The sequence below is a fragment of the Plectropomus leopardus genome, chromosome 10 (genome assembly GCF_008729295.1).
Source record: "Plectropomus leopardus isolate mb chromosome 10, YSFRI_Pleo_2.0, whole genome shotgun sequence".
NCBI lineage: Eukaryota > Metazoa > Chordata > Actinopteri > Perciformes > Serranidae > Plectropomus > Plectropomus leopardus.
The window spans coordinates 12,414,325-12,432,222 of NC_056472.1; positions in this window are offsets into that span (position 1 = coordinate 12,414,325).

Sequence of the window (17,898 nt, forward strand, 5' to 3'; positions counted from 1 at the left end):
TATCAGGACTGTTTCCATTGTTGTTTCTCCAACTGATGGATCGGCTAGTGCAGTTAGCCTCTAGCTGCCAGTTGCCAGCTCACCCATCTCCATGTTGAGAGCTGTGGGCAGACAACCTTAGAATCATAGATAGGCTCTAAAATTGTATAGAGCTCCTTTAAGTAGAATTTCTATAATTATAATGATAGTGGAGCAGTGGGAAGGGGAGTGTCTGCAGACCTGAGAGAAAGATTCTTGGGTTTATATAAGCCGGCCTTGAAAACACCGGGCCATGGGAGAGTGCACAGTCAGTGGTCAGTTCAGAACCCTCTGGACATCTGACCCCCAGGCAAAACTCTCTCTCTCTCTTTATGTAAGGCAGGGTAAGTAAACTTCTCTTTTCCCAGCAACCCCCTATTTCACAATCAAACACTTGTACATTCTGGCAGCTGCCCTGTACAACAACACCCTTCTAATATTTTTGGGTTCCTCTGTGAATTCATCTTGTTTACCTCAAGCTCCGAAGCTGTTATCCAATATTTCATCTGGAACCACCTAGCCCGGAGCCAATCAGGAGTTTGTTCCTATCCCAAATCAGATTTAACCTTCGACTCTCAGACCATTTTTGTTTTGACTAGATGCACTACCAACTCTGCACATACAGAGAACCTGTTCCCTGATGTGATTCCTATCTACTTGTACCTAAAGACAATGTCTGTATCTTCTTTTTTGACTTGGCCAAAGACATACCAACAGCGTCCTTGCAATTCATTACCCATCATTATGTGTAATGAACTAGAAATTGAAATTATAGGCCCTTAGACTAGGAGCATAATTTAGAGTGTTATATTTATTTTCAAATGTCTAAATATAATAAAAAGCCACACAGTTCACAGGGATCCACAACAACAGAATCAGTATAATGGCAGATACTAATAATAAAAGGTTTCTGTAATGCAGTGCTGAATAATGGTTTGTCGTTAGGTAAGTAACTTTTATTTTTGTACATGTACTTGCTTCACATTTAATACAGAAACCACGTTTTCATTGCGAGTGCCTCTGCCCACTTTCCAGACGAAGCCCATCAATCACTCCTGATTTAACGATAATGTGAACATCTGAGACACATGAGAGTTTACGACGCTGATCATGGCTGACAGAGATACAGTGACGTCTGTATTTGACTTTATATCGTACGTATTTCTTCTATCTGCCCTGTCAGTCACAACGTGGATCCCAAAGACTACTCTCCAAATGTCTGAACAACATCAAAGCAGCCCTCCTGTGAGTAGCACCAGCTGTGGTTATAGAGAGCTGACATTACTTTACTGCCTGGTTTTATCACTCCCATCAAAATGTGAACAGAGAGATATCAGGACCCTCAGAATGTGATAAATCACAAAGAAACTGTACAGCGAGTCCCGCAGCAGCCGTAGCAGCTGGAATACCAGCACTGATACAATGGTTATGCTGATTTAGAGTCTGGAATTGACACAATATAAATACTTACCTCAAAGCTGAATGAATTTGAAAAGTTGAGACTATAAGAGACCTAGCACTGTGCTCAAGTTTATTTCAGCTTCTTATAGATGATGTTTTATTCTGGCAAGGATGGGAATTACAAATCACATCTACTCTTATTAAAGTAACAGAGTTACATCAAAGTTGTTTTAGAGAACTTGTACTGTTAAATATAAGCTATTTGACTGCAGTTTTTATCAAAAGTACTATACATCACTATATTCAAGTCACATTTGTTACAGAGTTAAAACAAAGTCAAATAAAAAAGTCCCAGTAAACTGTGAGAATGAATCACAAAATAAAGGTGATAAATCAGCAGATGCTGCAGAGAGGAAGCTGCTGGTGTGTCTGTGGCTGCAGGAGGGCAGAGCAACACTACACACTCATCTGACACTGGGAATGATACATTTTGTGAATGTGCATGTTCCCTGGCAGAGTGTCAGGGGTTGCGAAACAGCGGTCACATCTGGGCCAGGGCAGTGCACACAGCACAAACAATGAAAAACAATGTAATCAAATTAAAGATCACATTCTTATGGGTAATGGTTAGCTTTATTTCACATCAGTATTGTCTCAGTATGCACCACCCAGTGAGCAGGCAAAGTGACCAAAGTCGAGCCTACCTAGGATCTTGCATCACCAAACGGTGCAGGCCGGGTTTGGCCAAAATGCTAAATGCTAAAATACTAATGGTAGATCTTCTGCAGTGGCTTCTCGCTTCAATACAGTACACGAGGCATTTTTGCTGTTTGTGACATCAATCCCCAGTTGCTATAGAGCCTCATTAAGCACAAAAACTGGATATACTGGGATAAAGGGGTGAAGTGGACAATTGTTTGTTTTGTTTTTTTCTGCCAAGGAGGTTATGTTTTTGGGTCAGTTTATTTGTTGGTCTGTTTGTCAGCAGGATTACAAAAAAGCAATTATTTCTCACTTCCGTTGACATTGTGGTACGAGACGTTTGGCCTTGGCTAGAGTCCTAACTCAGCCTTCTTGTTAAATGACTCAGAATGTTTAGCAAAATAAGAACAGAAAAAAAAACCATTATCAAACATAAATATTTACATCATGTACCTGCACATAAAAGTAGCTTGAATATATAATTACAATGTGAAACAACTTTTTGTGATCACATCTGTTCGGGTCAAATTGATCAATATAAGCTGATGATTATTAGAACATTTTTTTCTTTATTTGTCATGCAGATAACCATCTGATTGATGTCTTCAATGAAAAGTGATCAAACAGACAACTGTGCTACCAAGGGCCATTCATGAGGGCAATGTGTGACTGGGCATCATAAATCCCCTTGTCAAAGTGTGGCTTTGACCACAGGTGCTTTCTCTGAGCGCACTTGTTTTCTGTCTCCATCACAACAAGCCATGAATTGTTCTCATTGTCTATAGGAGAATTTATATTTAATTGAGAGAAAATGTCTCCTTTTTTTCTTTTATGATGGGTTGCCACAAGGCAATGGTAAGAGTAATGTTAAAAAAAGAAAAGAATCACAATAGCTTGAAATAGTTTTCAGTGTCTTGTCTTGCATGAAATGACCCAAAAGCAACACTGTAAGTAGCATACCTCATACTATGAGCAAATTATTTGAATAGCACTTGTATTGGAATGATTCTGTCTCAAGCTTTTTGATCCATATAATCGGTTGACATTATCATTTTGGATTTTTTATAAAAATTTAAAAATGTCTCCATACAGTTTCCTGATAACCTCAAACAGAAATACAAACAGTGCAATGGTGTCTAAGAGCAATGGAATAGATATTAAACATGTAATATGATTGGTTACTGTATTTACATGCAGTAGGTGGTACAATAAACATGTAATACAGTATTGTTTGGATTTGACATATACTATTTACAAGTTATTGCACGATTCATATATTAACATATTTATCATTTGTGTGTACAGTGACTGTTTTATTGTAACAGGGTTATTATATTATTATACTTTCAATTAAATGAGCTTGCTTTTGCCTTTTTGATTAATATTTGAGTGCTTTATTCAATGTTCTTAATGCATTATATGTAATGCATTTCTCTGTCCTTGCAAAGTACTTTGAATTGCCTTGTGTCTAAACGGTGCTATTTAAATAAGCTTGCCTTGCCTTAAGACTTGAAGCCTCAAACTTCTTTTCTGGCTTTTTGAAGAAGTATTGTTCATCAGGAATTCATAAAAAGACAAAATAAAGCCTTGCTAGTAGTCACAGGAAGACTTTAAAGGCAGTGCCTTGATCTTTGTGCTCCTTGTAGCACGTTGTAACACTTCTTGAGATTCTGACTTTGTTATTCACTTCAAGAAGCTCTTAATAGCAGACTGCTTGAGATGTAAGCATAAACTATAGTAGCCCCAGTTTTGTAAACCAGCTAATGTCAAAAGTTGACTGTTATTTATTACCTAGTGAGGGATAAATGTTCAGACTTAAATATTCTGTCAGAGTGATACATGAGCTTCAGTAATAGGAGCTCTGGGAAGGTCGGTGCATGATATCCGTGTGCGAGCCATCTGTGTAGATCCCATGCAGATAGACTGAATGGTAATAGACACATATGTGTGTAGCTGCTACACTGACTTAAAAGATGTTTTCATCTTTTTTGACAGGTGGGTGGATGAATGAACACTTGGTGTAATGCTCAGCACATGTGAAACTGGTGTAAAACAAAGGGGAGCATTTTAAGTTTCGTATGTATGTCAGCTCACTGTCACACATTATCGCTGTAGGGGCCACTGCTCTGTTTTAAGAAGTCGTGTAAGAACAAAAAAGTTAAATATTATGGTACAGAGTTCACACTGTGATGCTGGCCTTGTGTTAGTTACACAGGAATAACTAATATTCAAATTTTGTCAATTAATTTTCTTCATACTCAGGTTGATCTTCATTTATTTTCACCTACTTTACAGACACTTTACAGACTTTCCCCTTGGCTCAGGTTCACACGAGCTGTTTCCCTCAGCATCTCTCTGTTACTCTGCCAAATTATGTTGTGATATTGACAGATGTAAAAGACGACATGAGAAGATGTGGGAACACTTTCAGCGGAGATGATGCACGCTGCCACAGCTGCAGCTGTGAATAGAACCCGCAATCATCTCTGTCAATCAGATCCAATGTACGAAGGGAATACTTGGCCTGTTTTGCACAGTGCCTTTTATTTATTTATTTTTCAAATATTAAAAGTAAAGGATAAGCCTTTTCAGATTATCCATTGAGATATGTAAATTAAAAGAATGTTATGGTGTCTTTGCATCATTGTAAGATACAGCAATGGAATGAACGTAATCCTCCAATTTAGACTTAAAACCAACACTTACGGAAATCCCTGACCTCTGACTTAAATTTCATTGCTTGTAACTTCTTGATGATTATGGATTAAAGTTTCTAATCCACTCTCCTATTCAGTGCAATTGCTCTGCATCAGAGTGCAATTTTAATAACTTAACTATTAATCAGTTTCCTCTTTGACCCTTAGGGAAGTGAGAAGCGACCAGCAGAGGGAGCTGATATCCAAGAATTATAATACCTCAAATTCAGTGCCTGTTGGTGTGCTTTCCTGCACATTACTTTTACACAAAGTAACCAGACGGTCCTCCGCGGGCTTTTTGCCCTAGTTTTGAATATTTAACTTGTTAATGGTCTAACGCAGGCAAACAGTACCTTTATCCAGCACCCCGTTGATGTACTATTACCTCAACTTCAATAGCATCCCTTTCTGTTCTTGCAGTATTCAGTATTGATTAATGTACTCAACAACAAAAGGTGAGCAGCGGGAGGGCCATGCAGGGCTCAGCTGACACACACATCAGGACAGAGGAGAGGTGAAAATGAACTGAGACGTGGGTGAATAAAACATGTCTCTGAGGACGTTGCCTTGTTTTACCGCTGTCTGGGCTCAGAGGGAACTGTGAGCCTCCCTGATGGGTAATCCTTGCTGTAATGAAAGGGCAAACACGTTCAGCCTCACAGGCACACACACACTCACACACTTTGGTACACAATGTAGTCATAAGTGAACACAACGTGATCACACAGTTGAACCCCAAACCCTTCAGCTTTGTGCATTGGATACACAAGTACAACACAGTTGGTATGTGAATTAATATTTTTCAAGAGTACTGTTCTTTAAGCAATGCTGGCTCACAATGATCAAATTATTGCAAAAATTAAAACTTATTACAAATACACCCAAAAGCATAAAAAAATTCAGTGGATTATTTTCTATTCATTTATTTTTCTTTTGCAATTTTTTTAGTTAGTGTTTCTTTTTTTTTCGAATAAAAGAACAATCCCCTTACAAAGGACCACTTAAAAATTATATATACTAACATTAAATGATAAATAATTAATTAAAAAAAAGAAAAACATACACAAAAACTCTGATTAAGTATACAATTCAATAAATCAAACAGGAAACTTGTTATAATGTAGGACAGTCTCTTCACCTTGTGAAAGAGAGCACAAGCTATTAAGACCAATTGAGCTGATGTTGTCTCTGTCCAGGCCTGTCTGTGTAACAAGTAACATGATCCTGACTCCATGCTGTACTCTACCTTGTCATCAAACTCTGCAGAAATTGATTAGATGGCTCCCTAAGCTTCATAATCTTATTTAGTCTATTGGATAACTGTGTGGGGAAACAGTTGTGCGGTCCATTGCAGAGGCGGTAAGTGCATTCAGCACAATTTCTGCTATCATAATCAAAAGTGGAGTGTTGTGTCTAGTCTACACAAGCCAGACTGAAGAGCTCTGCTGACATTAAGATACATTGTAAACTTGTGTGCATTCACATGTGTATCAAGTCCAGACAGTGACAATTTTGTTTTTGTAATGATTAAAGATCTCCACTGTAAGGCCGGGCTCAGGTTGTTTTTACAATAGTGCTGATCAAAGAGTGGCCAGGTCTATTTTACTTTTTTAATATTTTTTCAGTGCGTGTTTAGCACAAGTACAAATTATGCCTTTCAATCGAGTAAGTTTGAATATACAAGACTGATTAAATTTCTGTTAATTATCAAAAAAGTATCTCTGTTGGCTTTCTTAAGTGAAAAGTCAAAGCACATTTTTCCTCCTATATCAGCAGACTGATGTTGCATTCATTTATAGCAGGAAGTGACATGTGGGATTTCATTTGAAGTGAACAACAATAAATGTCACAAAACGTCACCGTATCTGCATTCACAGTCCCATTCCTCTGTTGAACTGGGCAAAGAAAACAGCTGTGTTTTCAGTAATTTCCGCATCTGTCATGTCTGCTCATACCATCAACCCCCTTCACAGGCACGATGTCTTATCTTTTGAATATAATTTAAAAAAAATAAAAACAGAGGAGCACTTTACTAAGGGTGATTTTAAAGGAAGATATGGTAAAAAGATGTATTTTATAATATTGTAACCTTAGTTAGTGCACACATAATATTTTTGAGTTATTTATAATCAAGTCATCTCACTAATTTATGTGTTACTGAATACTTTAGAAATATGTTCATATATAAATAAGATGTAAGACATATTTTCATGTGTACCTTTAAGTTGCTATTTTTTTCCCCCTCTGTGTCAAGTGAGATTAGGAGTAACTGTGGTATCTGCCTACCATGTTTTGCAGAGGACACAGTTGTTAGTGTAACAGTCTCAGGTTAGCACGTGCGACAGTTTAGTGAACAGAGAACAATTAGTGTTCATTTAAAGAAGATGAAACAAGAAAAACTGTAGCCAGCTTATTATCCTGGTCACAACCCAGTACTCTGGGTGGACAAAAGAGGGAAACACATGGATTAAATTCACCAATAAAATAATTCATCAACTAAAAGTAATCCTAGCAAATCAACAAATTGCACAAATACGGAGAATAAATCTGTAGAGTCAGTGGTGTGAGAGGTAGATGAGTGAAAATGTGCTGTAGGGGTTTTGTACCGCAAAAATAAAGAGAGCGAAGGAGTGGTGAGGAGGTCTGCCAACTGCATGAGGCACACCGGGCCCAGGTGTGCCCAATGACGCTGATTAGGCTCATTTACTCTGCTGCCCTTAAAGGACACAACAATCAGCAGTGGCAGAGTCATTTGGTAACTTTCATTGAGCCCATGCCATCTAGTATCCACAATTTCACAATGTTGCCACTGCATGTTTAGTCAACATAATGCTAATGAGCCATTCACACTCTTTTAACTGTTATTTCACTAGCAAGGACCACACCTCAATCTGAAATAATTTTAACAATTTATTGACGTGAATGTAGATTTGGTATAAACATTGATGTTGGATTATTGGAATGGATGGTTGAGTGCGGTGTGGGGAAGCTTCGGTGGGAATCCGCCGTGGCTCCCTGGCACGACAGATCCCTTAGGACCCTACGGACAGAAGGAGGAAAAGGAAAGACATTGAGGGAGGGGGGGAGGGGTGCAGAATAACGAGAACGAAAGGGGGAGATCGGGTTAGGAGGATATTTAAGCCGGAAGAGGTGCGGTTGAGGTGCGGTAGAGGTGTGGTCCTGCTCCTGAAACTCTGCTATATAGCTTCACAAGAAAAGCTTACTGATGCCATTAATACAACTTTATCTCTGTTAGTATCAGAGTTTCTTGAAATTTTAAGCTCACTCTTTATGCCAAGGAAACAGTAACTGAACATCACACAATCAAATCAAACAAAGACTAAACTGAAAACCAGGGCTTAAATATAAGCTAGACTGACAAGGGGATGAAGTGCCGGTGGAGAAAAAGGGTAAGAGAACCTCCGGTGATGGTATGAGGTGATGAGGCAGAAGAACAGGCAGAGAGCTGATAGGCTGAAACTGAAACTGAGGAGCAGAGAGGGACTAACGGGGCTGATAAAGGACAGGTGTGTAGATGTTAAAGGAGGGAGAAGCAGCACAGGACCACAGGAAAACAAAAACTGGCACCACACTCCTTGGTCTCCAACAAGGCTACTCTGTGCTGCCCCCAACTGAGCAACCCCTGGAGCCTGGAGAAGAAATCTTAAGAGTTGACTATGCTACCAGACAAGAAAGTAGGGTTACAATATCATAAAAATATAGGAGTTTTGTATCATTTTGTATTGCAACATAATTGTGCTGTATACTAAAATGCAATGTGCCTCAAGCCTACAGACCATTATGTTTATGTCACAGTTTTTAAGGCAAAAGTTTGAATCCATTCAAGTTAAAAACATAAACTATAAAAAATAATGGATGTAGCCACCATGATGTCACCCGTTAGTTTGTGGAATCCTTTTTTGAAGTGTCAAGTATGGCATTTTGATTGTCACCTTCATGGATGTTTGGAGCCATAAATGATGGGATTTGAGCAGTAAGGGGAGCTGGGGAGGAGCAAGGGGTTGATCTGACAACCTGTTCAAAGCGGCCATACACAGCATTATGTGTAACTTTAGGCCTCAGGTTAAAAAACAGGTTAAATCTATAAAAGTTCACCGGCCCTACAGTTGTCATTAACATTAAAATAATGGCTGTAAATACGTTTATTTCTGCTGTAAAGTTGGGTATTTTAACATGGGGATTGACTGGCTTCTGGAGCCAGCCTCAAGTGGCCATTCAAGGAACTGCAGTTTCTGTAATTTGGTATCGGCTTAATTTTGCATTTGCATTTTTTATAATTAAAAATGTCTGATGTAAAATTATGTTTTACAAAAGGAGACTGGGGTGTTTCCACATATCAAACAAACATTGCAATTCTACCTAGAAACACCATCCTTAACCAAATAACCCTTGAAACACCTCACATTTTCTGAATGTATGTTCTCATGCTTGTCTGTGCATGAAGGCAGTATAGAAACAGACATCACTTGTGTTTTTCTGTGGTGTTTTACTCCATCTGTCTCTTCATTTATCCATCTAGTACTTCTCCTGTCTCACTGATATCATCCCAGTGCTCTGCCTTTCTGCGACTGAGGGAATGCAGAGACTGTCCAGTTAAAGAAAATGAGACAAGACTTAAACTCATCTGCAAAATCATGCCTCAAATTAAAATTGATGAATTGGTAACAGCAATGTGGACAAACCGTGAAGCACTCTTTAAACAAAAAATAATTGATATGATTATAATCTCCTCAGTGTTTTAATTTTTTTTTATTTTTTTGTCTGCATTCTGATGAAATATGCGGTGCAGCTCCAGTGAGAGAGCTGAGCAGCCAACAATCATAAGTGTCACTGGGTTATGGATTGCGGTGGTTTCGCCCCAGTCCAGCGCTCACCTCAGGGACTTCATAAAGCTCCTGACTCCTGGCCAGGCTCTCATTAGGCCCACACATCCCTTTGCCCTCTATCTGACAGCCCTTGGCAAGTGTCGGAGTAAATGTGTGTGTGTTGAATGTCTAGATTTGTAAGGCCAAACCATGCAGCTCTGTGATGACGACACATGCGCACACATGTGCACACAAAAAGACACACTGCAGTGCATGAAATGATTTACAGTAGTGAGGACAGCCTCTGTGTGAAACATGTCAGTTCATAAGCATAATCTTCCCAAATTCTGCCAATTATTTATTTATCGCCACTACTTGTTAGGGCAACGAGGCTCAAGGGAGCACAGGATATATGCAGTGCAGTGAAACAATGAGATGAGAGACAGAGTGGGACTAAAGGGCTTTGGCGCCTCGTGATTATTTTCCCAGGCACAGACACAGACGTTTCTTCCAATGCGCAAGTTTAGTATCATAGTTTTTACAGTTATTTTTTCCAATTCATGTTTTGTTTGCCCTAACTCTGCCATCAAAATTCAAACTTATGTATTTTGACCTACAATCACTTGTTTCAAGTGATTGTAGGTCAAAATACATAACCTAAAAAAAAAAATTTAATTTAAAATAAGTTTGAGAACATTATGTTACACCACATTCCAGCAACAAGTGGGGCTGTGACAAATGTAATGATTGAACTTATCCTATTCTCCCACTCAAGATATCTGTTAATGGTGAAAAAAAAATCTATAAGCATCAGCAGGCTTTGAACGAGGGTTGGGAATCACCAGAAGCCCTACAATGTGATATTATCACCATGCAATATTATCACAATGCAATAATATTTCAGTTTTAAACGTATTGCAATATGCTCTGTATTACAATAACATACATTTCAATATGTCTCTTATCTATTTATTTTCTCTCTTCAATTGCTAATTAGATGTCTGCAAAGGAATTCATCTAATCAGGTTAAGTTTTCAGTCTGTTCATGTCACGCAAGTTATATTTATTGTAGCAAAAATATATCTGGTGGACTGAAATAGGAATTGCTTGTTTTTGTTTTTTGTTTTATTTTGTTTTGTTTTGTTTTTTGTTTTTTATTTTAGCAGACTACCAAACGTGTATTTGTAATTTGTAAAAATTTGTATTTGTAATATTTTTAATTAATGTAATTTAAAAATCAGTACATGGCATCTTTGTATCGATTCGATATAGCCACGCAAAAATATCACAGTACTATGCTGTTTCAATTTTTCCCCTCAACCCTACTTTGAACATAATAGCAATGAAATTATACTTCTGAAGAAGGCTGTATGCATCGTTTTGCTTTTCTTGTCCTTGAGGTATTACATTACATGATCTGTGAATTTTCAGTGTGAAAGAAAAAACAGGAAAATAAATACTCATCAACAATAAAGAAAACAGTGGAGTGCTGCCCTGGATCAAGACATTGGGTGTAGGTGATTGTAAAAATACCCTGATGAAGACTAAAGGTGAAGCACATTGGTCCATCCACATGAGCGTAAAGCATTTTTAAACATAACCAGAGTACCCTGGATGTCTTTTCAGACTGCAAGCCCACGCTTTGGAACACCGCACCGAGTAAGCTGGGACAGTCAATTTTTTTGTTGTTGTTGTTTTTAATTACCAAATAAATATTTGCTATATGAAGCAGATGCAGGTTTAAAAAAATAAGTTAGACTGTATACCAAATTAATTTCTCTCTCTCAGTTCTGATATAGTATCCTTTTTATTTTACCCAATTTATGAGAATTTATACTGTAACTATTTCTCCTCCAGACTTGTCAGTGTGGATGTCAGTTGAGAAGCGAAGTCATTCACTTTTCCTTTTCATTATGCATTCAATTTTTCGCTGTCTGTGAACAGCCTCTTGTGTCTGTTTAAATGGAGTGTATTTAGAGAAGATACTGGGCTTCACCCTGAAAATGACTGCTGACACTTTACAGACATTCACTAAACTCGACGTCGGGAATGGAAGTGGAAAAAAAAAGAAGGACTAATCATGAATAAATTTTCCCTCATCCACGTGGCCAAGATATTCTATTTACAACACATTTCTTTGGCTCTTTATATCCAGTTAATGAGATTTCAAATAAATGTGGAGGGAACGGCATTTAAATTGCTATTCAGTCTGGAGGCATGGCACTGGAAAAGGGAGGGATTCCACCAGATGACAGAAGAGCTATTACCGGACCCGCTGCGTTCGGTGAACAGAGCAGTTCTGGGAAATGCAATAAGCGGCAGGCGCTGGTGAGGACTGTTTGAGGGTTTGAGACTTTTAATCTGTGAGGGTGTGGTGTGGAAAAAGAAAAGAGGAAAGGTGTGAAAGGATGCCAATATTAAAGGAGATGAAGAGCTGTGTTCAAGCGTGAGTATCCTCGTGTTTTTAATCATTCTGTCACACAAACCTACAGAGTCAATTTTAATCCTTTTAACTATGATTTCTCCTGTGAATGTCCTCCTGAATATAGTGAGAACAAAAGCCTTTTATGTATGCAGCTGTATTCAGGGAGTAGAGTATTCAGTCAGTCCCAACATGTTGCACAATCTCATCATACTGAAATGTGTAATAAGAATAGCTGTTGCTGGTAAACACTGTGGGATAAATTTACAGACAGACCTTCACATTTTCAAAATCCAACTGGGTCTAATTCAAATTTATTAAAAAACAAAAAAAGAAAGAAAGAAAAAAAGACAAAAACAATGACCAAGGCATAAAGTTGTAAACACTTAACAAATCTAAATTAAGATTAAAAGCATATACATTTTATCATGAAGATAAGATGAGATAAGATAACATTTATTGTCCCCCAGGAAATTTGTCTTCGGCCATGCCAGCATATATTTAGACATAAACTGTTTGCACATTGCGTAATTTCTTTTGTGGTAGGTGCAACCCAAAGAGGAGCCATGGCCCTCCTGATAACTATGCTGATCTTCCGCACTAGAACCTACAGCAAAAAAATTGGAGGCCATTATTACTCTCTTTAAGATGTTGTGGCACACTTTTTAAAATAGTTTGAAGGAATTTGAATCCAGTGAAACTTAAAAACCTAAAGATGTGTTCACACCCAACGTGATGCAAGCATTTTGTGGAGAGATTATATACTATTGATCTCTATATATAGAGATAAATAGATGCAATCACTTTTCTCTTCTTCCTACCATGACAAGACAGTCAGTCTCTAAACTGTAGAGAACAAGAAGATACACACACATGCCACCCTGTTTGACCTCAACCTCAGCTGGGTGACAGAGACCACATCAGGAATGAAAAGTGATGAGCCTGAGAGGACATCAAGTTTTCTGGAAGCTCCACATGCTCCATGAGACCCACAGTGTGAGTGAGAGACACAAAGAGAGAAAGGGTGGGGGGGGGGGATCAACTGCATGTGAGATCTGAAGGGCCAAGGGCTTCAGGGCCCATCCATGGGGGACCTGCCAAATGCTGACAGCACCCTCCATGACACCCCATTAGATTTCAACAAGCACTGCAAGACTCGAAAAGTCAGAGCAGATCTCTGAATTCAGTGTCACAGGCGACAATTTATATCCAGTATACTGACACAGAAAGATGTACTTTTTTGATAAAAGTCGAGCCAGTATACATAAAAATCTAGGGAGGAGTGTCAACAAGCATTTCAGTATAACATATCAGGTCACCAACCTAAATTTCTATAGGCTAATAGAAGGTAGAAGCTGAATAGTACGCTTTACTGAAACCTGATAATACATTTAGATTCGGATTTGCACCTCTGAATAGCTTATTCTCCATAGCAATGGCGGCTAAAGTACATGGGCATCATATTTAGAGCCTTTTGCAGTTAGAGTGAGTTGCAATAATTAAAACTGATCAAATTATCTAGAAGACTCCTGTGCTAGTATGTTTATGGACACCAATAAGCAATTAAATAATATCGTTAATAATGTCTTTTCAAGATGGACAGTTTGTCTGGAATCACAGATTGTCACACATTGTGTATTGTGTATTAGTCATATATAGAATGTAGCTAGAATGACAAGCCAATATTTTGTAGAATATGTAGTAAATTATTATGAAGTGAGTTATAGTGCATCTGAATTCATCCCGCTATCCCAAGCTACAGAGAACTTATTGTTCGTTCCTTCCTCTTCCTCTGGATGTCTCAGCTGGCCAACCACTCGGCCCCTCCCCATTAAGGCTGTCATGTTTCTGTCCAGGTTCAACTGATGCCGGATGAAACCAATACCTATGGATTCCATGCAAGAAAATGTATTCAGACATCAGCCCATGACATCAAAATGACACAGCTGCCACAGTTGTGCTTCTAAAATTTCCTATCTGAACAGCACTCATAAATACTCAATAGACATTTTGACTTTTGGACAGCTGGTTTTCTAATGCAGCAACGTTCTTCAGATAATGTTTTTAAGGGCTTTTAGACTTTTCCTCACAGTGGACGGCAGAAACCAGGTAGTGGTCTAATCCATCTTGTCAGGAGTCCCACAGTGAAGGGAAAAACTTAGTTAGATAGGACATTTATCATAATCATTAAGTTATGTTTGTTATGATTATGAGTCAACTGTTACTGTTGGACACTTTTCAGATTGTTAGCAGGGTCTTGTGTATTGTCATGGTTTGGTACAAAGTGTCCAACTTTTGTATGGAATGCAGATCCCTGTCCCCTACAAGTGATGTTGGCTTTGGAAAGCACTGACAAATAATTGCTGTCACTGATACTGTTAGCTGATTAATGAACAGCTTTTGCCATTAGCAGTCAATTAGGTTCCTTCTAAAAGATTTGGAAAAAGATAATTTAACAAACAGAACTTTTGTGTCCCGTATAAAACCAAAAGTCAAACAAATAAGTCAACGTTGACTTATTTTATTTCTTTCAATATTGCATAAGTTACATTCTTCTGCCATGTACTTCCGTCATGTCACGTATTTAAACCACATTATGGTACACCTTATCCTAACCCAATAACTAATGTATTTATTTTAAAACCCATTTTTTAAAGCTTAGCAATTAGCTTTGTTACCTTAAAGGTCCAGGATGCAGGAATTAGAGGCATCTATTGGCAGAAAAGGTATATAATAATCATTATTATTTTTTCACCTGAAACTCATGTTTTTGTTAGCTTAGAATGAGTTGATTACGACTACACATGGAAAGGGTAATCTCTTTTGCAGTCTGCCATGTTGTTCCACAGTAGCCCAGAATGAAAAACAAACATTGGCTCGGACTACATATTTGTTTTGCCCAACGTAGTTCTCCGAAACAAAACAAACAAAATATTTCAGTTCTGCAATCTCACCACTAGATGCCACTAAATCCTACAAACTGAACCATTAACCCAACTGCAAACATTTCACAACATTAATCATGTGTTACAAAGTGTATCACCCAAGAAACAGCTGTATTTCTCATCAATGTGTCAATTCAGGGGTTTGCATAATATCTTACTGAAATGCACACACAATGGTTTGTATGACATCTATTGAATTAGTGCCCCATGAATGACATCATATACTTTCACTAGAGTTACATAGGATAGGTTTAGGAAAAGAAATAGGGTGACAATGTATGTTAAAATGTTTAAATTCACTTTGTATCACCTGGTTCCTTGTGCGTCTGTATCAGATGCTGGAGGGGTGTGACAAAGTGTCAGTATTTCACTACTGGGGAATGTAATCTGGATGGTTTACAATATTCATCCATGTAGTTTAGCATGTTCACATGCTAACATTACTCAATTGCACTAACCACCAGGTACAGTCAAGGCTGATGGGCATATCATTAGTTATATTTGATCATTAACCAGATTATTGGACAAATTCAAATTTTGACTTGATGGAGTATTGGATGAAAAGTCAGGTGGGCACCAGCTATTACAATTGCTGCTGACAGTCCATCCAATTGTTATTGAGATATTGCTGTCTGGACCAAAGTGGTGGACCAACTAACATTGCCATACTTAAGGCCACCCTTGGTTAAAAATACTGGATATTACTAATACATTTAATCTTATCTTGTCTTATTTTTTTGTTTCACATTGAGTAATATCAGGGTATTGTTGTAGGATGACCTCTACTTGCCCATTATTTTATTTTTGGTGTTAAGAATATCCCTATCTTCTAAACAATACACAATAGGCCAGAAGACACTACATTTGCAGAGACAGAGCAAATGCATTATTGTTCTTCTGGCAGAGGTATTTGTGTATGTGTGTGGTGAAGCAGGATGGGCCTAAAGCTCTCATCCTTGCCAGGCATTTGTTGGGTGAAAGACAGGCGATAGACACCTGAGTGTGCATATGATGACAGCGTTAACACTTCCATTAACTGTTCCATTACCAGCTACTCACAGGGACACATGTACACCACTTACCTCATGTGTCACAGTGTAACATGTGATGACTTGGACTGATTGGAGTCCTGACTGTATATAATGAAAAAGCAAAAGGTGAGAAAAATTTAGCCGACATTTTAACTTGTTACGTCCCTTTTGTTTTCCTTTCTCTTTATCCCTATTCCTCCTTCTTTATTTTTTAGTTTTGCTCATTTCTTCATTTTTTTCCTACTTCTCCTCGCCTCTCGTCTCCTCCCCTCCTCTCCAGCCTCATGGGTCTTCCTGACAGCTGGTTTCACTGACATGTGTTTGCCAACAACAGGCTAGCGAACACTGATCACTCAATCCTCCGCTGTCCAAATATTTCAGACTGTTTCCATATCAGACCTGAATCATTGGAAACTCCACAGCATCTCTTATTCATGCTAGCCATAAATTATTCTCCCTGATATGAGCTCCAGTCACGTAAGGCAAAGCTGGAGACTGTGGCACACTTTGACAGAGAGATAAAGATGGATAGAGATAGACAGAGAAAGAAGGAGAGAGGAATGAATAGACAGACAGTGAGGGTCAAAGAAAGAGATTAGCAGATGGGCAACAACAGAAATGACATTGAAACAGCAGAGGCAGCAAAAAATAATGAAACAACTCCTTGGGATCTTTCACCATCCAGACAGACAAAGAGTTAAATGATATAGTGAGTGTGTTCTGAGATTGTATTGCACTGTATTGTGTATTCAGTAGGACATACAGTATGAATAAGCAGGTAGACATTTCAGTGTGTTGCTAAATGTTCACTTAAACCAGTCACCAGAACAAAACAAAAACTCAAAGGCATGCTCATATTGCTTTGCATGTGCAAATAGCTTGTCAGATGATCTTGATGAACTGACTGAATCTTGTGTTCCTCTCTTTGTAATGTCTCTTCCATTCTAGCCAACCTAAACAACAATTGCACTGTTTATTTTGTATAGTTTTTTTTTCAAAATGTAGTCTTTAACAGGCAGACTTTCCAGATCTTTTTGTTTTTAATATAAAGCTAATTTATTACTTCATTTATAATGAACAATAAAGTTGTTCAGTTTGCTTACTTCTATATTGAATTTCATCATCCTTGCATGCAATTAAGCTGCCTTTTCAATACAACATCCTGTTGTTGAGGGATCCCTGTTAAAAGGTTAATGTGTGCAGGCTTCGAATAGACGCCGTACACTCTATTGCTCGCCTTGATTTAAGTAGAGAAATCACGGAGTTGAATCCAGTAAGCAGGAGGGAGGGTCTAGACTCAATGTATTACTTGCTCTTCTCTCCCAGCAGTTCAGAATCAGCACTATTTACTGTATTATAACCAGTAATAGCTGTATGGGGGCAACATATTGTACTTTGATTCCGATTAATTGCTCCCATGAAAGAACACATTTCATAGGTTGGTTATGGTTTTAAATGATTTGCAAATTTTAAGATTCAAAGAAAATTTTAGTTGGTGAAAGAAGAAAATAAAACGGTGTGCATATCACTAAACTATTTTTATAATCAAGTCATTGTGAGAATGTAATTGATGTACTGTACTAGATTTTCAGGGAGGTATTTGGGATGTATTGGAGACTTATAATTTGCAGGACTGAGACACCAAATTCCAGGGTTTGTGTCAGACTCCTGTCTATAGTTACAGCATGCTGCGGCAGCAAATGCACTTTGGAGAAAGAATGTGATTTTGCTTAAATGTTAATAAAAAAGGTGATATTAAAAAAACAACAACATAATGCTGCAGTCACTTCAAGTGTTTTGTAAAATTGCCTGTTTTGGCAGAAAATAAATTAAATATGTTGTCAGAAAACATTTCAC